This window comes from Ictidomys tridecemlineatus, chromosome X (genome assembly GCF_052094955.1).
Source record: "Ictidomys tridecemlineatus isolate mIctTri1 chromosome X, mIctTri1.hap1, whole genome shotgun sequence".
NCBI lineage: Eukaryota > Metazoa > Chordata > Mammalia > Rodentia > Sciuridae > Ictidomys > Ictidomys tridecemlineatus.
In genome coordinates, this window is record NC_135493.1 from 46,201,658 (window position 1) to 46,222,777 (window position 21,120).

A 21,120-nucleotide genomic window follows, 5' to 3' on the forward strand; every position below is an offset into this window, starting at 1 on the left:
AAAAAAAGAGAGAGAGAAGGACACACACAGAGAGAAGGACACAGAGAGAACTCAAAAATACTTCAACACTGAAATTCATCATGGGACAGAAAAAGTAATCATGAAGACACAGAAAGTCAGGAACTTTGATCATAATTATTAGCTCTTATTAACTCTTTTCCCCACAAATAATCATATTTTTCTGTGCCATTTACCTTCTGTATTTTACTACTTTTATTTATTTTTTTATTCCATATTTAGAGACATCATAGGCAACATGTCACCTGCTTCTTCTCTGTTCACTTTTTAAATATTTCAAATTTCCTCTGGATTTACTACCATGTTTTCTCTTCACTAATAAACTTAAATTTCACTAACTAATACAATAATATAGTTTATGTGATTCCTACCCCATTCATGTTGTTATTGTTTGTCAGTGTATGACATAGTAAACAACTGCTGGTTAATGTCTGATTTATTTCATGGTTGTTTATTGTTGGTGCTGATATTAAATGCGAACATCACCATTCTTTTACAGGTGGTAATCAATGTTATAGTTGTCAAAGCAGAACCTGGACATTTATTTTAAGACTATACATCAATTGTTAATATTATTGCTACTTCTTGCTCCACTTTTCTCAAAGAGGATCAGGGAAGCAATTGGAATACTTTAGGCTCACACAGTAGAGATGCTACTAATGAGCAACACTCATCATTCAGCTGTAATGATGAATAACACTCCACCACATGTGAACTAGCATCACTCGGGACTCAAAAATACTTCAACACACAGAATAGGGGAAATATAAACCCCAAAGAAATAACCAGGCTTCAAGTAGGAAATAGAGGGGGAACTCGGGTCCCAATCCTGAATATCTACTCTTAACAGGAAAAACAAACAAACAAACAAACAGAAAGAAATTCCTAGAAGAAAAAAGTTAACTAAACACCAAAGGACACACAAACAGAAGAGAAAGAGGAATCCAATAAAACTGATATACAAATCCAAAGCCTCTGAAAACATGAGGAAAAAGATAAACAAATCCCCGCAAATTTACAATCCCCCAAAAAAGGAAGCCACAGACATATGGAAGTGGATAACAACAGAGAAAGACAATAAAATATAGAATAAACTAAAATTCCTTCTAAGGAATAAATCAAGAAAGAAAATAGAGGAGATGAAAGACCATTTCAATAAAGAAATAGTTATTGAAAAAAAAAATGAATCAGAATTCCAGGAAATTAAAGCACAATGAATAAAATTAAAAATTTACTTGAAATTATGACCAACAAATTAGATTACATAGAAAATAGTCCTTTACAACTGAAAGATAGAAATTCAATTATTTTTCTTTTTTGGTTTTCTTTTTTTATATTGGTTGTTCAAAACATTACAAAGTTCATGATATATCATCTTTCATACATTTGACTCAAGTGGGTTATGAACTCCCATTTTTACTCCAAATATGAATCACATCGGTTACACACTCACATTTTTACATAATGGCATATTAGTGACTGTTGTATTCTGCTACCTTTCCTATCCTCTACTATCCCCCCTCCCCTCGCCACCCATCATTCCTCTCTACCTCATCTGCTGTTGTTCAATTCTCTCCCTTGTTCCCCCCCCTTTCCCCTAACATCCTCTTCTATGTAATTTTGTGTAACATTGAGGGTCTCCTACCATTTCCATATACTTTCCCTTCTCTCTCCCTTTCTCTCCCCCCTCTCGTCTTTATTTAATGTTAATCTTTTCCTCATGCTCTTCCTCCCTGTTCTGTTCTTAGTTGCTCTCTTTATATCAAAGAAGACATTTGGCATTTGTTTTCTAAGGATTGGCTAGCTTCACTTAGCATAATCTGCTCTAATGCCATCCATTTCCCTGCAAATTCTATGATTTTGTCATTTTTTATTGCTGCATAGTACTCCATTGTGTATAGATGCCACATTTTTTTTTTTATCCATTCATCTATTGAAGGGCATCTGGGTTGGTTCCACAGTCTAGCTATTGTGAATTGTGCCGCTATGATCATTGATGTGGCAGTATCCCTATAGTACGCTCTTTTAAGATCTTCAGGGAATAGTCCGAGGAGGGCGATAGCTGAGTCAAATGGTGGATCCATTCCCAGCTTTCCCAGGTATCTCCATACTGATTTCCAAATTGGCCTTGCCAATTTGCAGTCCCACCAGCAGTGTACAAGTGTACACTTTTCCCCACATCCTCACCAACACTTATTGTTGTTTGACTTCATAATGGCTGCCAATCTTACTGGAGTGAGATGGTATATTAGGGTGGTTTTGATTTGCAATTCTCTGACTGCTAGAGATGGTGACCATTTTTTCATGTATTTGTTGATTGATTGTATGTCCTCCTCTGAGAAGTGTCTGTTCAGGTCCTTGGCCCATTTGTTGATTGGGTTATTTGTTATCTTATTGTTTATTTTTTTGAGTTCTTTGTATACTCTGGATATTTAGGCTCTATCTGAAGTGTGAGGGGTAAAAATTTGTTCCCAGGATGTAGGCTCTCTATTCACCTCTCTTATTGTTTCTCTTGCTGAGAAAAATCTTTTTAGTTTAAGTAAGTCCCATTTATTTATTCTTGTTATTAACTCTTGGGCTATGGGCGTCCTATTAAGGAATTTGGAGACTGACCCCACAGTATGTAGATCGGAGCCAACTTTTTCTTCTATCAGACACAGAGTCTCTGATTTGATATCAAGCTCCTTGATCCATTTTGAGTTAACTCTTGTGCATGGCGAGAGAAAGGGATTCAGTTTCATTTTGTTGCATATGGATTTCCAATTTTCCCAGCACCATTTGTTGAAGATGCTATCCTTCCTCCATTGCATGCTTTTAGCCCCTTTATCAAATATAAGAAAGTTGTAATTTTGTGGATTGGTTTCTGTGTCCTCTATTCTGTACCATTGGTCCACCTGCCTGTTTTGGTACCAGTACCACGCTGTTTTTGTTACTATTGCTTTGTAGTACAGTTTGAACTCTGGTATGGCTATACCTTCAGATTCACACTTCCTGCTTAGAATTGCTTTTGCTATTCTGGGTCTTTTGTTTTTCCATATGAATTTCATGATTGCTTTATCTATTTCTACAAGAAATGCCATTGGGATTTTAATTGGCATCGCATTAAACCTCTAGAGAACTTTGGGTAGTATCGCCATTTTGATGATGTTAGTTCTGCCTATCCAAGAACAGGGTACATTTTTCCATCTTCTAAGATCTTCTTCTATCTCTCTCTTTAGGGTTCTGTAGTTTTCATTTTATAAATCTTTCACCTCTTTTGTTGGGTTGATTCCCAAGTATCTTCTTTTCTTTGAGGATATTGTGAATGGAGTCCTTTTCCTCATTTCCATTTCAGAAGTTTTGTCGCTGATATACAGAAATGCCTTTGATTTATGCGTGTTGATTTTATATCCTGCCACATTGCTGAATTCATTTGTTAACTCTAGCAGTTTCTTTGTAGACCCTTTTGGGTCTGTTAAATATATTATCATGTCACCCACAAACAGCGATAATTTAAGTTCTTCTTTTCCTATTTTTATGCCTTTAATTTCTTTTGTCTGTCTAATTGCTCTGGCTAGTGTTTCAAGAACTAAATTGAATAGAAGTGATGATAGAATCTGTGTTGTTGCAGATTTTAGAGGGAGGGCCTTCAGTTTTTCTCCATTTAGGATGATGCTAGCCTGAGGTTTAGCATATATAGCTTTTACAATGTTGAGGTAAGTTCCTGTTATCCCTAGTTTTTCTACTGTTTTGAACATAAAGCGATGCTGTACTTTCTCAAATGCTTTTTCTGCATCTATCGAGATGATCATATGGTTCTTGTCCGTAAGTCTATTGATGTGGTGAATAGTATTTATTGATTTCCATATATTGAACAGCCTTGCATCCCAGGGATGAATCCTACTTGATCATGGTGAACAATTTTTTTGATATGCTTTTGTATTCAATTCGTCAGGATTTTATTGAGAATTTTTGCATCCAAGTTCATTAGAGATATTGGTCTGTAGTTTTCTTTCTTTGAAGTGTCTTTGTCTGGTTTCGGGATCAGGGTGATGTTGGCCTCATAGAATGAATTTAGAAGATCTCCTTCTTTTTCTATTTCTTGAAATAGCTTGAAAAGTATTGGTATTAATTCTTCTTTGAAGATTTTGTAAAACTCCACTGTATACCCATCTGGTCCAGGGCTTTTTTTGGTTGGTAGTCTTTTGATGGCTTCTTCAATTTCTTCCTTTGTTATTGGTCTGTTTAAATTGTGTGTGTCTTCCTGACTCAATCTGGGCAGACCGTATGACTTAAGAAATTTATCAATTTCTTCACTATCTTCTATTTTATTGGAATATAGGGTTTCAAAATACTTTCTAATTATCTTCTGTATTTCTGTAGTGTCTGTTGTGATATTGCCTTTTTCATCCCGTATGTTAGTAATTTGAGTTCTCTCTCTTCTTCTATTCGTTAGCATGGCTAAGGGCCTGTCGATCTTATTTTTTTTTTCAAAGAACCAACTTTTAGTCTTTTCAATTTTTTCAATTTTTTTTTGTTTCAATTTCGTTGATTTCTGCTCTAATTTTAATTATTTCTTGTCTTCTACTACGTTTGCTGTTGTTTCACAGACAATGTAGATGAATATGAATACTTAGTATACAAGAAAAAGGGTGAAAATAAGACAGTGATCTTAATATTAAAGTATTCTTGGAAAACATCAATATCCAAACCTGAGAGTAATTGAATAGAAGAGAATACAGAAATACAGGCTAAAAGCATTAAGAACTTCTTTAGTGAAAGAGTAACAGAAAAGTTCCCTTACAATAAATGATATAACATTGACATACAGGATACATGTAAAAGTCCAAATGCTCAAGTTTTGAGGCTTGGTTGCCAATGCAGAAGTGTTATATGATGGGCTGGGGTGCGGCTCCGAGGAAGTACTTGGATCATTAGGCTCTGAATTAACCAGTGGATCAACCCTTGAATGAATTAATGATTTGTTGGCATTAATGGGAGGTGCTAGAAACTGGGATATGGGGCATAGTTGGATAAAATAGACCATTAGAATTGTGCCCTGAAAGGATAAATCTTGTTCACAGCCACTTCCTTCCTTCCTCTCTCTCTGTTTCCTGTTTGCCATGAGGTAAACAGCTTACAGCAGGCATGATGCTCTGCCTCACTTAAAACTCAAATAAATACACTGACACTTCAGAAACAGAGAGAAAAATAAATCTTTCCTCCTTTAAGTTATCTTTCTCAGGAATTTTGGTCTCAATGATAAAAATATAACTGGCATGAGAGTCTCTTTTATTGGGCACAAAGATATGAGGGCATTTGAAAACAAATATTGGGTTCCCCAGCTAACAGTAGCACAGAGTAGTGGAAATCCTGAAGCATCATTTAAACAAAACAGAGCAGATGACAAAACAAAGTATCTGAACATTGATATGTTTAGAATCACAGCACAAAAAGATCAAATCAATGTGTCTACCTACGAAATTAAATAATTAAATATGACTTAAAGTTTCTTAGCATAATAGATAAAAAGTTGTTGTAAATTAAAAAAAAATCACTATGCATACCCACAACCTAGAAAATCAAAACTGGATGAGAAAAGATAATCAACTTATAGAGCAAAGAAAATTGCTACAGATGAACAGGAAATTTCATGAGATTAGAAAGATTAATTCCACAAGACATCAAGATCCTAAAACTTTAAGCACCAAATAAAAGAGTTTAGGAAAGATCCCATCACTGCAAGCAGCTAGGACTGAGAATCCTGTTTAACCATCAAAATAAATTTTTCTGTTCAGCCGAAAAACATGAATGTGGGCTAATGTAATAAATATGTAAGCAAAAACTGACATGTGTGAAAAGAAAAAGACAAATACATCATTTTAGTTGGGCTTTAAACAATGCTCTCAACAATTGAAAGAACTATTAGAAAACCAATAAATATATAACAGATATGAACACTGCCATCAAACAACACAATCTAGTTTAAGATCTGGTATTGTGATGTCTCTTGTTTCACACTTTCTGCCGAGGATTGCTTTAGCTATTCTTGGTCTCTTATTTTTCAAAATTAATTTCAGGATTGCTTTTTCTATTTCTTTGAGGACTGTTGTTGAGATTTTGATTGAAATTGCATTAAATCTGTATAACATTTGGCCAATTTGACAGTATTAATTCTTCCTATCCAAGAACATAGGAGATCTTTCCAACTTCTAAGCTCTTCTTCAATGTCTTTGTTTAGTGTTCTGTAGTTTTCATTGTACAAAACAGGTCTTTCACTTGTTTTATTAAATTTATCCCCTAGTTTTTTTTTGAAGCTATTGTGAATGGGATAGTTTTCCTAATTTCTGTTTCTGAGGATTCATCACAGATGTATAGAAATGCACTTGATTTATGGGTGTGGATTTTATATCTTGCTACTTTGCTAAATTCATTTATTAATACTAGAAGTTTTCTGGTGGAGTTTTTTTTCCTCTAAGTATAGAATCAAGCCATTGGTAAATAGTGATAATTTAAGTTCTTCTTTTCCTATTCATATCCCTTTAATTTCTTTAATCTGTCTAATTACTCTGGCTAGAATCTCAAAGGCTATGTTGAATACAAATGGTAAGAAAGAAATGCTCCAGTTCTTAGAGGGAATGTTTCCAATTTCTTCTCAGCGAAATAAACAATCTATAACGTGAAGAGAGAGCCCACAGAATGAGAGAACATCTTTACTACATGCATATCAGACAGAGCACTAATCCCAGTATATATAAAGAACTCAAAACACTGAACACCAAAGAAAAAAATAATGGGTAAGGTACTGAACAGACACTTCTCAGAAGAAGATATACAATCAATCAACAAATATATAAAAACATGTTCAATTTCTCTAGTAATTAGAGAAATGCAAATCAAAATTAAGATTTCATCTCATTCCAGTCATAACGGCAATTATCAAGAATACAAGCAATAATAAGTGTTGGCAAGGATATGGGGGGAAAGGTACACTCATACAGTGCTGGTGTCACAGCAAATTGGTATGACAATTATGGAAAGCAGTATGGAGTTACCTTAGAAAACTTGAAATGGAACCATCATTTTACCTAGCTATTCCAGTCCTTGGTCTATACCCATAGAACTTAAAATCAGTGTACTGCAGTGATTAAGTCACCTCAATGAACATAGCAGCTCAATTCACAAGAGCTAAACTGTGGAACCAACCAATATGCCCTCCAGAAGATGAATGAATAAAGAGACTGAGTTCTATATACACAACAGAATATTACTCAGCATTAAAAAAGTATAAAATTATGGCATTTACAGGAAAAAGGATGGAGATGGAAAATATCATGCTAAGCAAAGAAAGCCAATCCCCCAAAATGGATAAGTGAATGCTGATCCATAATGTTTGTGTATGTGTGGGGGGTGGAGAATGGAGAAACTTTGATTGGGAAAAGGGTAGGAAGGAATATAAAGGGCAAATGTGGGCAGGGAGGATGTTGGAATGAGATAAACATCATTACTGTAGGTGCATGTATGACTGCACATATGGTGTGACTCTCTATTGTGTAAAACCAGAGAAATGAAAAGTTGTGCTCTAATTGTGTACAATTAATCAAAATGCATTCTGCTGTCATGTATACTAATTGCTGTTGAGAGCCACAGCCAAAGAGGCCCCAGCAAACTTCCAGCTACCAGCAAACTTTCAGCTGCCAGCTGATGATTGGCTCACAGCGGCCCCAGCAACTTCTAGCTGCCAACTGATTGGCTCCTCTGTGGTGATGCTCATTGGGCTGTTTCCCTGCCCTTTCAGACCACGGAGCTGCTCATTGGGGGACTTTTTTGGCTCCGCCTACACGACGCAGCCAATCGGCCTCAAGAGCAGGAGGAAGGGGGTGGTTGAGAGGCTTGTGGGAAGTCGGTGGTGGCAGTTCTGCTCTGAAGGTTTTTTCTGAGGAGCTGTTTTGTTTGGCTTGTGTGGTTCTAAAAACAAAGTTTGTTTCTTTTGACAAGTGGCTCCTGAATTGTACCCAGCCAGACTGCAGCATTTGGTGGGCCACACGGGGAACAACTGAGGGTAAGTGATAAGGTAAACTGCTCGCCCCTGAGGGCAGAGCGAGAGGATGGGTAGCCATTTTAAGATTCTTCTTTTGTTTTGTTTCACTTTTGTTTTAAGTTGCCTGTCCCTGGAGATGTGTAAGATGGAAGAAAAGCCACTCACATCTGAGGAACAGATAGGGAGAAAGGACAGATGGACATTTCAGGAGGCTACTATAATGATTTTGTGTTGTTCCAATTTTGTTTCACTCTGTTTCAGTTTTGTTAGGCGTTATCTTGTTGGGTTGTATTATAGTAGAAATATGGAATTTCAGAAATTAGTAAAAAACAAACTGAAAGAGTGTTAAGTAAATTGTTAGAGGAAGGAGGCATCCCAGTAAAATCAAGAGCAGTCAGGGCATACGTTGATACAATACAAAAATGTAGCCTATGGCTTTTTAAGGAGGAGTTGTTAAATATATCACAATGGAACCATCATGGTGAAGATTTAAAAAGAATAGAAAAGAAAAGCCCAGGGACTCTGCCAGTTGGCACATTGGCATTGTGGGCATTGGTATCTTGTATGCTTAGTCCAAAGCCTTCAATTAAGACAAAGGTAGAGGAAGGAGAAGACATACTGATTCAAGTAAAAGAGAAGGTCTCTCAAGTTAGTCAGAAATAGGAAAAGATTCAAGTAAAAGAGAAGGTCTTTTGAACTAGTCAGACAGAGGAAGGAAGTTTAAAGCAGAAAAAGCCATTAGGGGAAAAGTTACAACAGGAGACTGCTACTAACACCTTTTTATCACTAGAGGGTGTAAGGGTCCAACCAACAGCACCACCTCTACAGGAGACTGCTACTAACACCTTTCTATCACCAAAGGATGTAAATGTCCAACTAACAAGGCCACCTCCATAAGCTGGAAGGCCCCCAACCCCCGCAGTTGATAGTTGGGATGCTGAGACAGGATCTCAAATATTAACATGCCCTGTATTTGAGGCAGGAGGGCAGTGAATTCACCATGCTTTAAATTTCAAAACAGTGAAGCAGCTAAAAGAGGCTGTAACAACCTATGGTCCTCAAGCACCCTTCACTGTAAGCATGGTTGAATCCATAATCAACTTGAACATGACGCCAGCAGATTGGGCTAATATGTGTAAAGCTGTGTTAAATGGAGGACAATACCTGTTATGGAAGGTTGCCAATGAGGAATTTTGCAAGGAGACAGCTAGGCAAAATGCAGCAGCTGGTTATCCTCAGAGAAATCTAGATATGTTGTTAGGAAAGGGACCTTATGAGGATCAGCAGCAACAAATTGCATATGATCCTGGTGTATACGCGCAAATTGCTGCAGATGCAATTAAGGCATGGAAGACTTTACAAGGACATGGAGGTTTACAAGGTCAATTATCTAAGGTAATACAAGGAGCTAATGAAACTTATGCTGAATTTGCAGATAGGCTTATTCAAACAGAGTTTTGGGGAATACAGAACAAGCAATGCCATTACTAAAACAACTGGCTTATGACCAAGCAAATCGGTGGTGCAGAGAGGTCATTATACCATGGAAACATGAAGATTTAAACACATATATTAAATTATGTAGAGGCATTAATGAACAAGGGCAAGTTGTGGCAGCTGCAGTACAACAGGTTTTAGATGCCACAGACATTAATGAACAAGGGCAAATCGTGGCAGCTGCAGTAAAACATTGTTCATGGGAACAAATTTTTACTCCTCACCCTTCAGATAGAGCCTTAATATCCAGAGTATACAAAGAACTCAAAAAATTAGACAATAAGATAACAAATAACCCAATCAACAAATGGGCCAAGGACCTGAACAGACACTTCTCAGAGGAGGATATACAATCAATCAACAAGTACATGAAAAAATGGTCACCATCTCTAGCAGTCAGAGAAATGCAAATCAAAACTACCCTAAGATACCATCTCACTCCAGTAAGATTGGCAGCCACTATGAACCAAACAACAACAAGTGCTGGCGAGGATGTGGAGAAAAGGGTACACTTGTGCATTGCTGGTGGGACTGCAAATTGGTGAGGCCAATTAGGAAAGCAGTATGGAGATTCCTGGGAAAGCTGGGAATGGAACCACCATTTGACCCAGCTATTGCCCTTCTCAGACTATTCCCTGAAGACCTTAAAAGAGCGTACTACAGGGATACTGCCACATCGATGTTCATAGCAGCATAATTCACAATACCTAGACTGTGGAACCAATCCAGATGCCCTTCAATAGATGAATGGATAAAAAAAATGTGGTATTTATACACCATGGAGTATTACGCAGCACTAAAAAATGACAAAATCATGGAATTTGCAGGGAAATGGATGGCACTAGAACAGATTATGCTTAGTGAAGCTAGCCAATACCTAAAAAATAAATACCAAATGTCTTCTTTGATATAATGAGAGCAACTATGAACAGAGCAGGGAGGAAGAGCAGGAAGAAAAGATTAACATTAAACAGAGACATGAGATGGGAGGGAAAGGGAGAGAAAAGGGAAATTGCATGGAAATGAAGGGAGACCCTCATTGCTATACAAAATTACATATAAGAGGTTGTGAGGGGAATGGGAAAATAAACAAGGAGAGAAATGAATTACAGTAGATGGGATAGAAAGAGAAGATGGGAGGGGAGGGGAGGGGGATAGTAGAGGATAGGAAATGTATCAGAATACATCAGTTATTAATAGGGCATTATTTAAAATTGTGGATGTGTAACCGACGTGATTCTGCAATCTGCATTTGGGGTAAAAATGGGGAATTCATAACCCACTTGAATCTAATGTATGAAATATGATATGTCAAGACCTTTGTAATGTTGTGAACAACCAATAAAAATAAATAAATAAATAAATAAATAAATGACAGAGTCTAAATGACATGTAAAATGTTGTATTTATGAAGAAAAAATAAGGCTGGGGTTGTGGTTCAGTGGTAGAGTAATTGCCTGGCATGTGAGAGGCACATGCATAAAAATAAATAAACAAAATAAAGGTATGTGTTCATCTACAACTAAAGAAACTTTTTTAAAAGTGAGGAAATTGTATTTTTTAAAGTCCTATGGTACATTTGACCATATAAACCTTATTTAAGACAAATAATACATCTCAAAACTTTTAAAGATTAAAATGATATAGATTGTGTTCTCTGACCATAATGGAACAAAATTAGAAATCAGCAAAAGAAAATCAATAGGAAAACATCTAACCACATTTCAACTAATGCAAAAAAATAATTAAGCAGCATGTATCAATAATGTTAAAATGGAAGTCTCCAATGACATACATATAAATATTTTTTAAAAACATGTTAAAATATGTACAATGCAGCTAAGTTATAGCTAAGCATGATTTTATGACACTAAATTATTATATTACCAATTAAAACATGTTTCAAATATCAACATAACTTCCTACCTCAAATGAGCAAAATAAAGCAACAGCAAATATTTGGAAAGAAATAATAAAGATAAGAAGAGAAGTCAATGAGTTTGAGCATATGAAAAATTAGATAAAACTAACAAAAGTTAATCCTTTAAAAGAATAATATTAATAAACTTTTAGCAAGACAGAAAAAAAACTGAAAGGGAGATAATTCACTTATATCAGTACTAAAATATAAGTCATTACTTAAGATTCTCCAACTATTAAAATGGTAGGAAGAAAATATTATGAATAACTTGATGCTCTTTTATTTTGCAACAGTGTAAAGGCACCAGTCCCTGAACCACATATTACCAAAACTAAACCGAGATAAAATAAAAGATACAAATGGAATTATAATCATAAAATAATTTGAAATTATAATTAAAAATTTTCCCCAAATAATTTAACTTCCAAGCCCAGATTATTTCAATAGCATATTAGAAAATGTTTAAAGAATTGACACCAATTTTTCACAATGTCTTTTAGAAATAAAGGAGTATAGAACATTTTCTCACTCATTTTAATGAAATTTATTTTATATTTTTGCATTTCATTATTTATTATATTTAACATTTTATTAGTATTAACTTGATACTTAAACCTGAATAAGAAATATATAGAAAGAACTTTAGAAATCAATATTGGACTCTGGTGGTAACTATAGGAAGCCACATGTGATACATTTTTATAAAACTAATTATATACACAAACAAATGAGTAAAACTAGAGAAATCTGAATAAGACTAGTAGATTTTTATTCATATCATTATCTTAGTAATGAAATTGTGTTGCAGCTTCATAACATATTATTATTTAGGAAAAGTGCCATAATGTAAAAACAATCTCTAGTATTTCTTACAACTGCATGAGAAATTGTACAATTATCTCACAATACATTTCAATGAAAAATATATTATAGTGTGAAAAAAGACTGAATTGAGTCAAAGAATTATAGAACAATGGCATGTGAGAACTGTAAGATACATAGTGATTATATTGGCACAAAGCTTATTTTTCTGATGATAAAATAGACAGATTTTCCAAGGTCACAAAGAAAGTTAGTGGTAGAGAGCTTATCTGGTTTGACCTGAATTTGTCCTATTTCTGCTCTCTATGAGCTGTGGACTTATGTAGCTCACATCACATAATCTTCCTTAGTCCATTTCTTTATCAATGAATGGGAATAATAGAAGTAACTCCAAAAATTTAGAAGTATTCTTATAAGGATCAAGTAGATAGCCTATGATTGAAGTTACTTTTTAAACTATAAAGTTCAATCTACTTCAGAATGAAGGAAATAAAACAATAATTATAACAATGCTTTCAAAAGATATTTTCATATAAATATAAATAATTACATGGAGAAGATATTTAGAATATATTTTTAAGAAAAAAGGTTTTGTATGTCAAAGCTATATAAGCTTAAATTATTTATTGATTTTTAAGGAATGCTATTATAAAAGATGTAACTTTTTGTTTAATTTAATTAAATATATATGAAAGTAATTATTTTATTTTATTTAAAGGTAGCATTTGTTGTTTCCATTCCTTAGGATTACTATTCATGGTATATTTTAAGAAAGCAGTTAAATTCAAATGGATGTTTGTGTTAATGAACAATGCACATTAACATACGTTTATGCTCTTCAGCTAATTACTACTAAATGATATTTTTTATTTATATATGACAGCAGAAAGCATTACAATTCTTATTACATATATAGAGCACAATTTTCATATCTCCGGTTGTATACATAGTATATTCACACCAATTCATGTCTTTATACCCATACTTTGGATAATAATGATCATCATATTCCACCATTATTAATTAATCCATGCCCCTCCCTTCCCCTTCAACCCTAAATTATATTCTTAAACTAAGATTTTATTTATGAGATATGTGAAGTCAATTAAAAAAAAATCAGAGGTAAAAAGGATGTTTAAATTAAATTACATTAAGTTTATTTTTGTGTATTAAATAGTCAAATCACATTTGAATCAGGTGAAATTTTTTTTTAAATTTTCTTTTCTTATCATTATTTTATTTGTTTTATTTTAATGTAGTGCCAGGGATCAATCCCAGTGCCTCTCACATGCTAGGCAAGCACTCTACAACTGAGCCACAACCCCAGCCCACATCAGGTGAATTTTTAAGTACTATATTGTACCTCTTTCTGCCATAAACAGCAATATTAGAAAAAATGTGATCATTTTCCTGTTACATATTATGACATTAGATCCTTTTCCTCCTTTTTTTTCATGTACCCATTGCTTAAATTAAACAACATTTAATTTTTTAAGAAAAGATGAATCAGCTTAGTTCCCTATTAACCTTGAAGGGTGCAGGGCAATACGTCTTGCCAGGAAGCCAAATTTTAGCAATTAAAAAGTAGTTATTTCGTTTTTAAAAAAATAAAAAAGAAAAAAAAAATCTTATTTGTCTTCTTAAAAAGCTCATTAAGAAAGTAAACATAGCATTTTTTAGCATCTTTATTAACCATAAGAAAAAATCTGTCCTAGTAAATCATGTACAAATTAAGTTTAGTACCCATCCTCTACTGAGAACAATTTATAATTTAGCATAATACATCATGCAGGTTGCATTTAAGGGTTTAAATATCTCAAAATGAGAATACTGAGACTCTTATTATGTGAAAATTACTTGCATTTTTAATTTTTCATTTCTACATACAATTTTGAACTTGAAATAACTATACCTGATAAATTTTGAATCAAAATTCAATAATATATGTAGAGTATGTGTTGGGAATATGAAGAACAATGGGTTCATTTCAACTTGCCACATTAATAATAGTTTGTGTTCAAAATGCAGTATGTGCATTAAAAAATTTATATTTCCATTAATATGACTTCCATAAGCCATCTCACTTTAAGAGGCTTTATACTTTTACTTAACATAATTCAAATTTCCTATACAGGTGAATTTAGTTGCTAAAACACTAAATGTAGAAAAAAGGAAAGGGGACACTCTGAAGGGCGAGAGTGGGTCCTCTCAGAGAGGGACAATGTGCTTCTCCTGCACTCCAGTTTTATTGAGGATGACTGAGAAGTTTCCACAGAGTTCTTCCCAGGTCCGCCTCTTGACTCTTGATTGATGGCAGGGTGACATCATACTTTCAAGGACCCATTGCCATGGCAACTCTAGGTCACTTTGTCCCATGCTGGCTGGTTTTACTTGGATTTTTTTGTTGTTGTTATTATTTTTTAATATTTCTAGTTGTAGATGGACACAATATCTTTATTTTATTTATTTATTGTATGTGGTGCTGAGAATCAAACCCTGTGCCTCACATACTAGGAAAATGCTCTTTAACTGAGCTACAACTACATTCCTTTTAATTAGATTCTTAACCATACATAACACATTTTATGGTTAAGAGGTACTACCCTTATCTCCCCTAGTTTCAGGATCTGATCTCAAAAGTCTCTTGGGTACCTTCCATTGACATTATCTAAGGCCTACATTTCTCCTGCCGATTATAGGTAGTTTTGCTGAGGAATGTGACATATCCTGTCTACTTTGGCCAGGCAGGGTTGCAGGTAAATTGCTTCTTGGAAAAGAAAGGACAGGAGCCCATTTTATAGAATTATTCTCTGTACATCATGTTTTGCCTTTTATATCCTGATTTGTCTTTCTCTGAACAGTTTTTCATATCCCAATCTTAGAATTTCTATAGGAAGCAAAATAAAAGGAAAGATGGGGCTTTTAAAAAAGTGTACTTAAAAGTATAACAATTAATTTAAGAATCACTATGTGATTATGACATATTAAAGAATAATGTGATATTTACACCTTAAGGCTAAAAAGGCCTCTTGTGTTGCTCAAAGCTCTTTCTTTGTTACCAATGCCAATTCATGCCAATTTAATGATGAGGACATGGATATGAGAAAAAAAGGGAAAAGAAGGTTTATTGGTTTGCTAGGAAAGGAGAAACAGGAAACTCCAGTACCAGAGACTGTGGTTCTACACATCAAGGAAAACAGAGCTTTTTAAAGAAGCTCTTCAAGAAGGCTACATTCCAGATGTGCCCTTGCAGTGGTCCCAGGTATATCCATAGGGTGGACTTGTTAATTTGAAATCTCCTTCCTAATTCTTTTGACATTCTTCCTATTTGACATTTGACATTCTTCCTATTTCTTTTGCTTTTTCTATTAAAAATGCAAGAATGCACATTATGGTGGACTAAACTTATTAAATTTTTATCTTCTCTGCTTTCAAATTAAAAATTATGGAAATAGTATAAACCAAGGTGTAGAATACATAGTAGAAGATATATTTCAGGTGCTGGAAGACATAAAGGAAGTGTCAGAACAATGTGTATTATAGGCCACAGAATCTTGAAAGAAAATGAAGAATATCTTAGTTATAGCCTTTGCTGTTTAAACTGACACCTCAGTAATCATGGGAATATTTACAGTGTCATTAACTAGATCCTCTGATTTTGGTGACATTTCAAGGACAGCATTAAGGTCTTGGACACGCATATGTTAAACATAAACCAATGGACACTTTTATAATTCAAATCATACAAAGGCTTTAAATAATCACAGTGAAACAGCATACCAGGTTTAGCCAAAAAGACTTGTTTAATCTGGCTTATTAGTTATAATAAAATTCTCCCTGCTCCCCCAAAAATTTGATATATAGGCACTCCCTTATAAATATTTGTGTTTCTGATTTTTAATTTCTACAATTGTCACTTGACTCAAGGGTTCTTTGCCTCTTTGTGGAATTCAGAGAAAAACTGAAGATCTGTTGTCACAGAGTGAAATTCACTTGCAGTAAATAAAGAAACAGAGGGATAGACTTCCAAAGCCATGATTCCCTGAAGCTAGCACAAGCTTTAATTTATTTGTGCAGGAAATGCTTATATGGGAGGAGAAAATGCATCAGCAAATGAATGGGTGGGGGTTATCTTTCACAGCTGCAGTCTGACAACAAATTCCTTCCTAATTTCCATGAAAATGAGGCTTCAGCTCATCCCTAGGTTGAGATTTTGGCATGGCAATGAAGTAAACTTCACCTGTTTAGCACATATTCCTGAGAGCAATTTGTGGAACATTATCTCTAAAAGACTACTTTAAGAATATTTATTAGAAAAACAAGTTTACTGTGAGGTCTAAAATACTGAATGGGAGAGAGTTTACATCTTGCTTTTCCAGGCTACTGAAGGGAAAAATCAATTTGCATCTTGTTTTTTCAGGCTGCTGTGGAGAAAAAGTTATATCCTATTTTCTCAGGCTGTTGATGGGGAGAAGGTTTCACCCTGCTTACCGAATTACAGGAAATTATAGTCCATGATTTTATAATTATGACAAAATGAATCTGAATATTATGTGTAACTAAAAAGAACCAATAAAAAATAATAGGTACCATAGATTGGTTTTTTTTCCAGAAATTATGCAATTTTTTAATAAAAAATAAAGTGAGTAATAAAATCATAATGGTTGGAGTAAATAATCTATTAAATACAATGAAATAAGAATTAGTAAATGAAGGATAGATTAGAGAAATTTGGTCAGAAGGTATTACAAATAGACAGTATGAAATTTTCTGAAGAAGTTGCATTTGTATTAAAGATCCTACAGACTGACCTTGGCTAACTAAAACATCAAGATTGTAGAGAAGGAATACTGGAGATCCACAGCCAATATTACCTTGGGCTATCTTACTCCTTTTCATAGAAATTTACCTTAACTTTTGTTCCTGGTCCATGTGACTGCTATGTGCTATGTACACTATGGGAATGTGTCACTAAGTTTAAAAGATATATATATATATATATATATAGAGAGAGAGAGAGAGAGAGAGAGAGAGATAGATATATCTATCTATCTATCTATCTATCTATCTATATATATATATATATATAGGCTCCACCAACTTTGAAACTAAGAATGCTACAATATAGCATGTAAAACCAACAAAGGATATTTCGCTGCCAGGCTGTATGTAGCCCACCTGCCTGATATTTCCACCCATGTAACTGGTAAAAATATTGATTTATTACTATCTCTTGTTCTATAACTATACCAGTTCATGTAACCTCTTTCACAGTAGAACATGTTATTCAGGATAATTTGAATCTGCATTTCTGGGTCAGTGGTCAGAATAAATTAATTTCTTATTTCCTTTAAAAAAAAGTTGGGCCAACCATGGTTGTTGAGGTCTGATTTCCTGAAGTCATGGAAAACGGGAAAATGTACCCTTAAGAATCTGCACACATAGTTTCTGTTTATTAGCCAAAGACAAGGAGGCTGGAATGCTGCACACAGCTCCACAGCATACTAGACTAATTCTTGTGGGCATGATGGCCCTGTCTAAGGAGAAAAATAAGAACCTAACTGTACTATCTGCTACATATTTTAGGTGTATATTTTCTAGCATTTTATAAGAACACATCCTTTTTTGTCACTGTAAAAAAATGTTTTATTACCACTAACAAACAAGTTAGTTGTTTTCAATATGTTATGCCATAGTTAAGGTTTAACCACACACTGCCCTATAAAAGATGTGCTGTACAAGAACTAAGCAGTCTGCAGCTTTTCAGGAACCCAGCTCCCTAAAGTAAACAAATTGTCAATTTTACTCAGAGTCTTCCTGCATAATTGCAGGACCAAATGCTCAGCAGTAGCTCATTTGTGCCACATAATGGCACATGCCTGTAATCCCAGCAACTCAGAAGGCTAAGGGAGGAGGATCAGAAGTTCAAGACCAAACTCAGAAATTTTACAAGGCCCACAGCAACTTAGTGAGATCCTATCTCAAAATAATAATAATAATAATAATAATAATAATAATAATAAGGCAAGGATGCAGCTCAATCAGCATTACAGTGTCCCTAGGTTCAATCCCCAGTACATAAAAAAGGAGGGGAAATGGCTATTTTACTATTTTATTTCAACTACATAGGCATAGAAACTATAAAAGAGAAATTTGCAAATAGTGGCAATAGAATGCAAATGTCCAAGTTATTTTTAAGAACCACCATGATGAGATAAAATAATGGGAAAAATATGACTAAAAATGACCCTGAATTGACAAAATATATCAATTTTAAGACTCAGAAAGATATTTTCTGACAGATAAATAACAAGAATTTCACAATTAAATACTTTATCTTGACATTTTAGAATATCATTACTATGATTAAAAACAAGCAAAAATGAAAATACAGATTACGTATGAGATGTCAATAAGATTAACAATAGATTCTTAGAGTATTAAGAAAAAAACGAAACAAAAATGCTGGTATAATATTTTCTATGTATTGCATGAATCTAAATGCCAAAACTTTATTATTTACACATTTTTTGAAAACTTGTCAGTATATGCACAGTATACTCTATAGTTGTTTTAAGCAAGTGAATGAGACTCATTTGTGTGTGTGAGATGAAAAAATAATTTAATGAAAGACTTTTATTTTACAGCGCTATATGATGTTAACTACAAAAAAATAAAATGATGACCAGTTAGATATATTCATAAGACATGTGTAGAACTTCAGGGAAGGCTATTTACAGTAAGCCATGTTAAGTAGCAGCTATTACCCTTCTTCTCTTTAGCTGTTTCTGTGGCAGGCAATGCCTCCCTCTTTTTGACTACATTCTAAGCAGTCAGCTTAGAAAATTGGGTTATTTAGAATGTAGAAGCTACTTATTAGAATGTGTTTAAAAGAAAACATTTAAGAAGAATAATTTGTGGGGCTGGGGATGTGGCTCAAGCAGTAGCGTGCTCGCCTGGCATGTGTGCGGCCTGGGTTTGATCCTCAGCACCACATACAAATAAAGATGTTGTGTCCGCTGAAAACTAAAAAATAAATATTAAAAAATTTTCTCTCTCTCTCTCTCTCTCTCTCTCTCTCACACACACACACACACACACACACACACACACACACTCACACACACACACTCTCTCACTCTCACTCTCACTCTCTCAAAAAAAAAGAATAATTTGTCCACCATCATACCAAATTTGTCCTATTACCAGAATATGTTCCCTATTAAAAAAATACTTATTTTAAAGTAATTCATCATTATTTTTCCTGTATGTATTCAACACAAATCAAAACTGATGCACTAAATAAGTATTACATAATTTGATAAAAACAGATCACATTTTTAGATAAATAAATAGATGCAATATATAATAAGGAGTAGTTGAAAAACTGCTGAAGTAGTACTGCAGAAGTAATATGAACTTAAAAGAAAGTAATAAAATGACAGATATAATTCTGGTAAAACATGTTTTCAATTAATTTAAATAAGACTCAGTAAAACAATAATAAATATGAATAAATGGATGATTGACAAATAAGGTGAGAATTAACATAATGAATACCATTAACAGAAAAGTCAAGATTGAAGAACACCTTGGAAGATGGAAAGATCTTACATGTTCTAGGACAGATAGAATCAATATTGTCAAAATGGCCATACTACCAAAAGTGCTATACAGATTTAACACAATTTCTATTAAAATTCCAATAACATTCTTCATAGAAAAAGCAATCATAAAATTTGCTTGGAAAAATAAGAGGCCTAGAATAGCCAAAGCAATGTTCAGTGAGAAAAGTGAAGAAGAATGCATCACTATACCAAACCTTAAATTATACTTGAGAGCTATACTAACAAAAATGGCTTGATATTGGCACCAAAACAGACAAGTAGACAAGTGGTACAGAATAGAATACACAGAGACAAACCCACATAAATACAGTTATTTCAGACTAGACAAAAGCGCCATAAATATATATTGGAGAAATGTTGCTGGGAAAACTGGAAATCCATATGTAACTACATGAAATTACACATCAATTTCTCACTCAGCACAAAACTCATAGTGGATGAAGACCTAGGCATCAGACCAGAGAACCTGTACCTACTAGAAGAAAAACTATGCCCAAATCTATATTATGTCAGCTTAGGAAGTGAGTTCTTTAACAAGACTCCTAAAGGGCAAAAGTAAAATCAAGAACCAATAAATGGGATGATATCAACTAAAAAGCTTCTTCATAGCAAAGGATTTCAAGAACATGAAGAGAGAGTCTACAAAATTAAGAAATCTTTACCACATGTACTTCAGATAAAGCATTAATTTACAGGTTATATAAAGAACTCATAAAACTTAACACCAAAAATAATAACAACAACAACAATCATCATCATCATCATCATCATCATCATCATCATCATCTAATCAATATATGGGCTAAGGAACTGAAGAGGAACATCACAGAAGAAGAAATACAATCAGTCAACAAATATATGAAAAAATGTTCAATATCTCTAGCAAATAGACAAATTCAAATCACAACTATTGTAAGATTTTATCTCATTCCAGTCAGAATGACAATTATCAAGAACACATAAATAATGAGTGTTGCCATGATATGGTGGGAAAGGGGCACTCATACATTGCTTGTGGGACTGAAAATTGGTGCAACCTCTACTGGAATGGAATTACCATTGGCTCTAGCTATGTCACTCCTTGATTTATACCCAAAGGACTTAAAACCAGAATACTACATTGATGTAGCCACATCAATGTTTATAGCAGCTCAATTCACAATAGCTAAACTAAGGAAACAACCTATTGCCCTTCAACAAATAAATGGATAGAA